This window comes from Passer montanus, unplaced genomic scaffold, assembly GCF_014805655.1.
Source record: "Passer montanus isolate IOZ18808 unplaced genomic scaffold, ASM1480565v1 scaffold27, whole genome shotgun sequence".
NCBI classification, from domain to species: Eukaryota; Metazoa; Chordata; class Aves; order Passeriformes; family Passeridae; genus Passer; species Passer montanus.
In genome coordinates this window covers 664,091-672,145 of record NW_024367372.1, presented here as the reverse complement: position 1 = coordinate 672,145, position 8,055 = coordinate 664,091, and the positions used below count along the sequence as shown (strand labels likewise).

At 46.6% G+C, this 8,055-nt stretch overlaps 1 protein-coding gene across 1 annotated transcript in view; it reads left to right on the top strand.

The window, feature by feature from the left end:
* The first annotated feature begins 7,986 nt into the window (after positions 1 to 7,986).
* NAA30 (N-alpha-acetyltransferase 30, NatC catalytic subunit) overlaps positions 7,987 to 8,055 on the top strand; it is a 20,982-nt gene continuing 20,913 nt past the window's right edge. Inside the window, exon 1 of the mRNA XM_039712963.1 lies at positions 7,987 to 8,033. The gene's annotated coding sequence lies outside the window, so the exon portion shown is untranslated. The remainder of the gene's footprint in view (positions 8,034 to 8,055) is intronic.

Here is an 8,055-nt window from a genome sequence, read left to right as displayed (position 1 = left end):
TCGTGTTCAGACCTCTGATGTTTTGGGCACAAGCATTGCACTGCCTGTGCTAGTGGTCACTCTGTGCATGCACAGAGCAAAACCAGCATCCAGAGATCATCCAGGATCCAAGGATCAACAAAACATCCTCTGTCCTGAAGCTTTGTGGTTAAAACCTCCCCAGTCAGACTTTTGAAAGAAAGAACAGAGTAAAAGCACTCAGAGCAAAAAGTGCCTCGTTATTTTTCTTTGGCTTTGCTGAGCATCAAAACAAGTGCAAAGGTGACATTCCCAGGGAACTTTTATTCCAACCATCCTCCTTCAGCCACTCCTGATTTCCAGAGTATCACTAGCAGGTGGTGCAGAAGACACTGCCAAGGCTCACTTGGAGGATATTTTTGAAAGCATTAAAAAAATTCCCTTGAACTATTCTGAGCACTGCAGGCAGCTCTTCTCTGCCTCAGAACGAGTGTGGAAACTTGGGTTTCCTCCCCAAAAACAAAATACCTCTGCCTATCCCTGGCCCTCATGAGCCAGCTGAGCCTGAGGGTAGAATAATCAGTATGAGCTGGATTCCTCCCTTGGGGAAACCAGAGCTGAGTTATTGTTCAGTGGCATCAGGAATTGATTCTGTGTGAATGGGAGAATAAAATATCCAGGCAAAACTCTATGAGATCCCAGCCAATACACTTAAACCCACATCTAAGCTTAAGGTCATGAACAGTCCCAAGTAAAATACCAGGACTGGATGTACTGGCCTTAAGTGCATAAAAATGGGTTTATACACGCACAGTAATAAATTTTAGCAAGGATGGTGTTTTAAGTTGCCTAATTCCCTGCAGCACTTTGGAGTTTCTGTTTCTGGTTATCTCAAATATCTATGCCATGGTGAAGGGAGAGCGACAGGCCCAGCACTGGTGCAGGAGTTTCACTTCCCAGGCCAGCTATTTTCCCTCTGCTTCCTGAGGGAATCCTATTGAAAGGGGAATTTGTCTATAAGAGAATAAAGCAACAGTTTTGTACACCACTTTACACTGGAGCACTGATTAATACTCACATAATGGAACTTTTACTAAATTAGATTGGCAGTCACAAAATGCTTTGCTAATTCTGTTTTCAGTGACATTAATGTGAGTGATATGGCCTGAGCTTCCTGTTGCACACATGATTCTGTGGTGCAAAATCCACTTCAGACAATCAAAGATTATTTTATGGCTGGAGTTTTACTAGAAGCAGAGTACAAAAAGACCTCAAGAACCTTCTCTACTCTGTTCCTGTGTAACAGGTCAGGGATGAGCTGAGTGAGTTTTGAGATGTTTCCACAATAACCTCTCTAGGAGTTTATTACAGGACTTCACTGTTCAAACAGGTCACATTTTTCAGAATTCTCCTGGCCAGTACACATCTCTTACATCTTCCTGGTGAATCTGAAACACTTTGCACTCACTCTTTGTAACTCCGTATTTACAATATTTCCTTGTCTTGTTTATGTGTTTCCCAACAAAAGTCTAACTAATGTCAAGACTCACAACTTGAATGTTTTCTCCTCTGTCCCAAAGCCTGGTACTCTGCCATGGAAGGAAATGAGGTTGATTTGGCATGATTTGTTCTTGACAAATCCATGTTGACTGTCTCTAATCTCCTTGTCTTCTCTTACATGCTTACAAATTGTTTGATTATTTGTTCCAGGATTTCTCAGGAAATTGAAGGTAAACTGATGTGTCCATAATTCCCTAACTTCTTTCAACTCTCCTCTTTTTTACTAAATTTCCATCCTCACCTTCAGTTTTTTAAGGTACTTACTCATCAAATATTTCATTCCTTAGAGAATCTATCAGCAAATCAGGAACTAGCCAAGGACATTCTAAAAAGATGATCATAGTTTAATGACCTAAATTGCTACATGGTATTTTAATCAGTTTTAGGCATATTATTATGGGGTTTTGGGTTTGGTTTGCTTTTTTTCCAAAAAAAAAAGTTTTCCAAAAACTACAGTTTGGGTCTGTCTCTATTGCACAGCTTTCAGCAAGCTCACTTAGAGCATCACATGATTTTTTAATATGCTGTAACTGTTCTCCTTGACAGCTATAAAGCAAAGCCAGCCGAAGAGATCAGACTGAGCCTGACACTGTTGCTGGCTGTTACTACAAGAAAGAAGGCCTGAATTTCCTGCCACTCTGCTCCTTGCACACCATGAGGTGGGGTGGGTCACAGTGTGTGGGTGAGCAGTTCATGCAAGGAGATCAACACATCGGCTTGCCCGAGTGCAAATCCCTCCTTGTGCAACGCTGGGAGCAGGGAGCAATGATGGATGAGAAAGGCAGACATGCCCAATTCTCACAGCACCATCCCTGCTGTGCCAGGGCTGCTCCCAGTGCAGCTGGGTCCAGCTGGGATCAGCTGCCAGCATCAGCTTTGCAGCACGGAGCTTTCCTGGAAGTCACACTTGCACCTTCCCCCAAACTCTTCCTTCTTTCCCCTTCTCAATTAAGGTTTGGGAAGAGGAGAGCTGTCTCCAGCCATCCACAGTGGAGTGCATCATTTGAAATTAATCATTCTCCATCAGCTTCCCAGGCCAGATGCCAGGCACAGTGGAGCCAATTCTCCTCCATGAAATCATCTCTGAAGCAGCATCTCTGCTCTTAAGTGCATTTTCACTGGGTTTCTAAGCATACATCAAATCTCAGAAAGACATTTTCTCTGCTCTTTGCATTGTTTTTTCCAGTACTACTGAAGGGCACTGTGTTCTCAGGAGACAGGGAGAAATAAAAGGAGTCTTGTTAGGGTAGCAGACAGTAGGAAACTCTTCCTGAAAAGCTTAAGAGCATCTTATCAGAAGGAGAATGAGGTTATGGACACACCTTTTCCTCCTGCTGAGTCATGATTTCTTCCTGCCACTGACAGTAGACAGGGAAAAAGCAGCCAGCTCCCAGTCAGTGATCAAAGACTCTCATGATTTCACTTACAGGATGAAAAAAGAGGTAAGACCAAGAAATGAAATAAATATTGTCATGATTGACTCATCCTTCAGACATCTCTGGTTTGTGTTCCTTTTTTTAACCTGTCAAACCTCTCTCACTGTCGTTTCACACTTGGTTTCAACACAGCTACAGAGGTGGAGATAGCAATTCTCCTGCTTATTGATCTTGACATGACAAATCCTTGTCTCACACGGAGAAAAATGTTACTGCTGTCAAAAGAGATGCAGGCGGTGACTTTTGTATCTTCCTCTGGTAAAATAAACTTGGATTATGGCACGGGGTCAGCACTGTGGGAATTGCAGATGCTGGAGCGCTGTACAACACTCCCCTCTTGTGATTTCTCTCGTTACAACACTTCCCAAACCGCAGCCTTTCCCCATTAACCTCTTTTGCATGGCAGATTCCCTCCCTGAGCACCAGCCCTGCCCTCAAACAGCCACTTTCCTCAGTGGGAACTGAACAACATTATTTGAAACATACACACACATTCTGGTTTTCCTGAAATTCTCATTTCCTGTGCCTATTACCCTGTGTTGTTTTTTCTATTCTAAATTCTTAGAACTCAGAATAAATTAAATGTTATAATTTTAAATGATAAAAAATTCTGATTTTTTATATTTTAAATTCTCTATTTGCTGCTTCAGGAACTTGGACAGGTCTGGTATTCCCACCTCTGCCAGCACACATTGCATTTCCTTTCCAAATGCAGAGTTCAATGCAGAAATTTCAAACCTGCAGGTACATCTTTGCTATTCTCTTGTATTTATTTGAGCTGCAGAGGATCAGAGCCAGGCTTCTTCAGTGGAATGACAGCATCTTTGCCCACACAGTGCCTGTCTCTAAATTTTGAAAGCTTAAAAAAAAAATAAAAAAAATCAGTGAATCAGTGCAGGATTCCTGCTCACCATGGCGAGGTGGGGGCTCACTCTCAGGAAATGGCAGAGTTGGACACTGCTCCAGAAGGGAATCGAAGCTGGGGACTGAGGGTGGCAGGGAGGTGGGGTGGTGGAACAGGTGAGGACATCGGGGTGGCCTGGCTGTCACAGGCACAGCCCAACACAGCTGAGCAAAGCAAGCAGAGACACCTTGGTGACAGTGACCAGGCTCAGCTGAGAGCCCAGATGGTCCAAAAAGTCCATGGGGAGCACAGGGTGAAGCAGGAATGTCACGCTGGACCTATCTTGATGCCCCAAGTTTTAGCTTTTGTATTTTTCAGATTCTGTGCTGCTTTAGCTTTAGTGTGGAGTTCTGAGCTTCACATGAGGGGATGGTGAGCTCTGTGCACAGAGCAGGGAGACAAAACAATTCCTGCTCCAGCTGGGCACCAAGGACAAATGATCCAAATCTCAGCCCAAGAGCACAAACCCCGTGGGCTGGAGAGAGAAAAACAAGCAGGATGGGACTGCAGGGGCTGCAGCTGGAACTGGACACTGAACTGCAATGTGCACATGGAGCAGAGCTGATCCCAGGGAGAGACCCCGTGATCTGTCATCCATTTTGTGACCATTTTGGGTTCACCTGCGGTGCAGCCCTGGCTGGGCTCATGTGCTGCCCAAGGTGGATCCATTGAGGCCTTCTGATAAATCCCTGCTTTATTCTTTAACCCAGGCTGGGCTCATGTGCTGCCCAAGGTGGATCCATGGAGGAGATCCTTTGAATCAATCCCTGCTTTATTCTTTGACCCTGTCCAGACCCTGTTCTAGGTCAGCCTTCACAAGGCATCAATCTGAAAGCTGACCTTGACCCCAAATGGGCAAACCCCAGGAAGGGGGACATCCTCAGGGCCATAGCACTGACAAGTCCCACAAAAAAACTTTTACTTGCACATGTGAAAAAGCAGATCCCAAAATATATAATTTATTTTTTATTTGGACAGGTGGAAAGGAAAAATAGACTTAATTACTGCTTTGTTGGTGTGCTCAGAGCTCAAGTAGTGCAGTCACCACTAGGAGTAACTTTTTAAAAGAATATTTGTTAATAAGTGAAGAACAACAGAGAACTTTTCAGTTCTATTTCCATGTCACACACTCATGTCAAACTACTTCCCCTACTCTGAGGAAAAGACCCAAGAACTTCTTTATTAAGCACTGACCTGCTCCTATACTCTATTGCCCAGCTCAATATTTTGTCCCCAGCATCCTTATTTCTGGCGCAGCTGGGATGTCACTTTGTTACCACAGGGAACAAAGGCAAGTTTAGATGTCCATTTTCTACTATAATAATACCTTGAGAGCAACTGTGAAACTAAATCAAACGTAGGTACTTGCCTTAAGCACTGAAGAGAAGAAGAAGGCCACCAGCAGCTCCCTTTCTTTTCACAGATACTGGAACTAAGTTTCCAAAGTTGGCTAAGTTGCTGTTTTCTTAACAAATTAACCATGGACACCTCCAAGGCCACAGAGTTACTGAACAAAGAATGACAAACAGCCAGGTCTGTGTCTGAGCCCATCCCTGCCTCAGAACATGTGTTCTGTGATGGGCAGTGTGCTCAGGGCTAAGGGATGTTCAGAAAGCAGTGAGAGGAAAAACTATGGAGCAAAATGCACTTAAGGGGAAAAATAAAAAAAGGTGTGGGTTCTGGTTGAGAACATGCATTTTCAAAGCAGCTGTTTTCATAAGAGAGAGGAGAATTAAGACAAGCTTAAGCATAGGTTATAATAAGTCATAAACTTAGACTGAACATAGCAGCAGCAATAAAATCATAGAACAGTGGAATGGTTTGGGTTGGAAGGGGCCCTAAAGATCTTCTCATTCCAACCCCCCTGCCAGGGACAGGAACACCTTCCAGCAGACCAGGCTTTCATGATCATTTACATCATCTTCACCCTCTCTAATGATGTTTCCTGGCCTGGATTGCCTTCCTCACACAGACATCACCCCAACACATGGCTCTGAGTCTCCCATAGCAGCTACATGGCAAGTGAGAGCAGAATTTGGGCCAGTCCTGCACTGACATTTGTTTGCTCTTTCTGTTTAAACTCCCCCAGGCCACTGAACTTGTGCCAGAGCAATTCCAGCAGGCCCACAAGGGTCCTTTGGTGCCTGCTAACACACACACAAAAACAAAAATGAACCCTTTGAGCACAGTTTTGTATGTGAGCACCTCTGTGGAGCAGAGAGAAGTGGTTAAAAACAGATCTGCAGAGCACAAAGCCAACATGGATAGAGATAATATGAATTAACCTTTCTGAATCATAGAATAATCATTGAGTGGTTTGGGTTGGAAGGGACCTTAAAAATCATTTTATTCCAAACCCCCTGCCATTAACAGGGACATCTTCCACCAGAGCAGGTTGCTCCAAACCCCATCCAACCTGGCCTTGGACACTTCCAGGGATGGGGCAAAGGAGACTTGGAAAAGAATAAATAAATAGAAAAGGATTCAGACACCCATTTCTTTCTCAAAATTTCAGTATTTCCATAAGTAGTTACTTTGAATAAAAGCCTTTAATTCCCTCAATTTCCAACAGGTCTTTTACTCTTTTCCCACTTTACTCCAGCATTAAGCAGTTAATAAACAGGAGGCTGTAACCCCACACTATTTATTCTTCCTAATTGAAGATTCCTGTTAGGACATGTAGAGCAGTTCCTTGATTTTACTTTTAAGCCCAGACCTGTCATTTCCTTGAAAAATAACTGTAGCAAATGAAAATGAGCAAGTTTTATAAGGGCCCTGAAAAGCTTCATATGAGAAAAGGAAAAAATTTCTCTGAATTTTGAGGGGCCTTGTGTGCACAGTGATATAATATTCACTTCTAAAGGATTTGTTTGTTGCTGTGGTATCCAGTATAATTCTTAAAAGAATTTATTTGAGGCAGAAGAGCAGCAGAGATGGCTTGAGAGTCTTTCAGCCTTGTTGAATTTCCACTGTTACCAGTCACACAAAGCAGCCCAAGGCTTATCCAGGCAGGAATGACATCCCTTCTGCAGCTTTTGGAAGGAAAAGCCACAACTCCTGAGCTCTGGATCTGCAACAGAGTGTCACCAAAACGTGCCTGTCCCCAGACTAAACACGGAATGTCCTTGTGGGCATCGCCTGTGCCTGCTCAGGCTTGGGCTGATAAACAAAACCCAGAGCAGACAGCGACTGTCCCTGGTGCTGGGCACTGCTGAGGCCACACTGCCAGCCCCGGCCCCTCCACCCAGGGTGACATTTAGGGACTGGAAGGGCATGGAGCTGGAGCTCGGGTTTGATGAGGAGCAGCTGAGGGGGCTCAGCCTGGAGAAAAGGAGGCTCAGGGGGGACCCTGTGGCTCTGCTCTGACAGGAGGGGACGGCCGGGGGGATCCAGGGAACAGGGACAGCACAGCGGGACACACTCTAAGACGTGCCAGGGGATGGTCAGGCTGGATGCCGGGAAGAGTTTCCTCACTGGAAGGGTGATCGGGCATTGGAATGGATGGAGCCACCATGCCCGGAGGTGATGAAAGCGAAAGACACGGAGCTGTTCCACAGGATGCAGAGGAGGCCACAGGGGTGGGGAAGGGTCTGAGGGGCTCATGAGGACACTTGGTCCGTGCCGCTGGAGCGGAGGTGGGAGCTCAGAGCAGCCAGAGCTCCCTGAGGAGGGGCAGGGCACGGGCAGGGCTGATCCGGCCGCGCTGGGTGACAGCAGCCGAGGAGCAGCGGGAAGCTGGGACACGGCAGGTTTAGCTTGGATATCAGGAAAGGTTCTCCGCCCCCAGAGGGTGCTGGGCACTGAACAGGCTGAGCAGGGAATGGGCACAGCCGCAGCCTGGACAGAACTCAGAGCGTTCTCAGGCACAGGGCGGCATTCTCGGCGTGGGACTCCATGATCCCTGCCAGCTCAGGACACTCCGAGCCTGTGAAAGACTGGATGTGTCCAGCCACCGGCTGGGCTCAAGGCCCTCAGAGGGCTTTTCCAGCCCAGCTTTTCCCTGCCACCCACCCCGCTCCCCGTCCCCGTCTGAGGGCGCGGCCCCGCCCCGCCGTCGCCAGGCACCGCCGCCAAGGGAGGAAGTGTCGTAAGGGCCGACAGGAACTGGCCGCGGGTTTTACGGCCGCGGCGGCCGCGCTTGGCGGCGGCGGAGCGGGAGCTGCCCAGACGCGGCGGTGAGTGGCGGCGGCGGCGGGA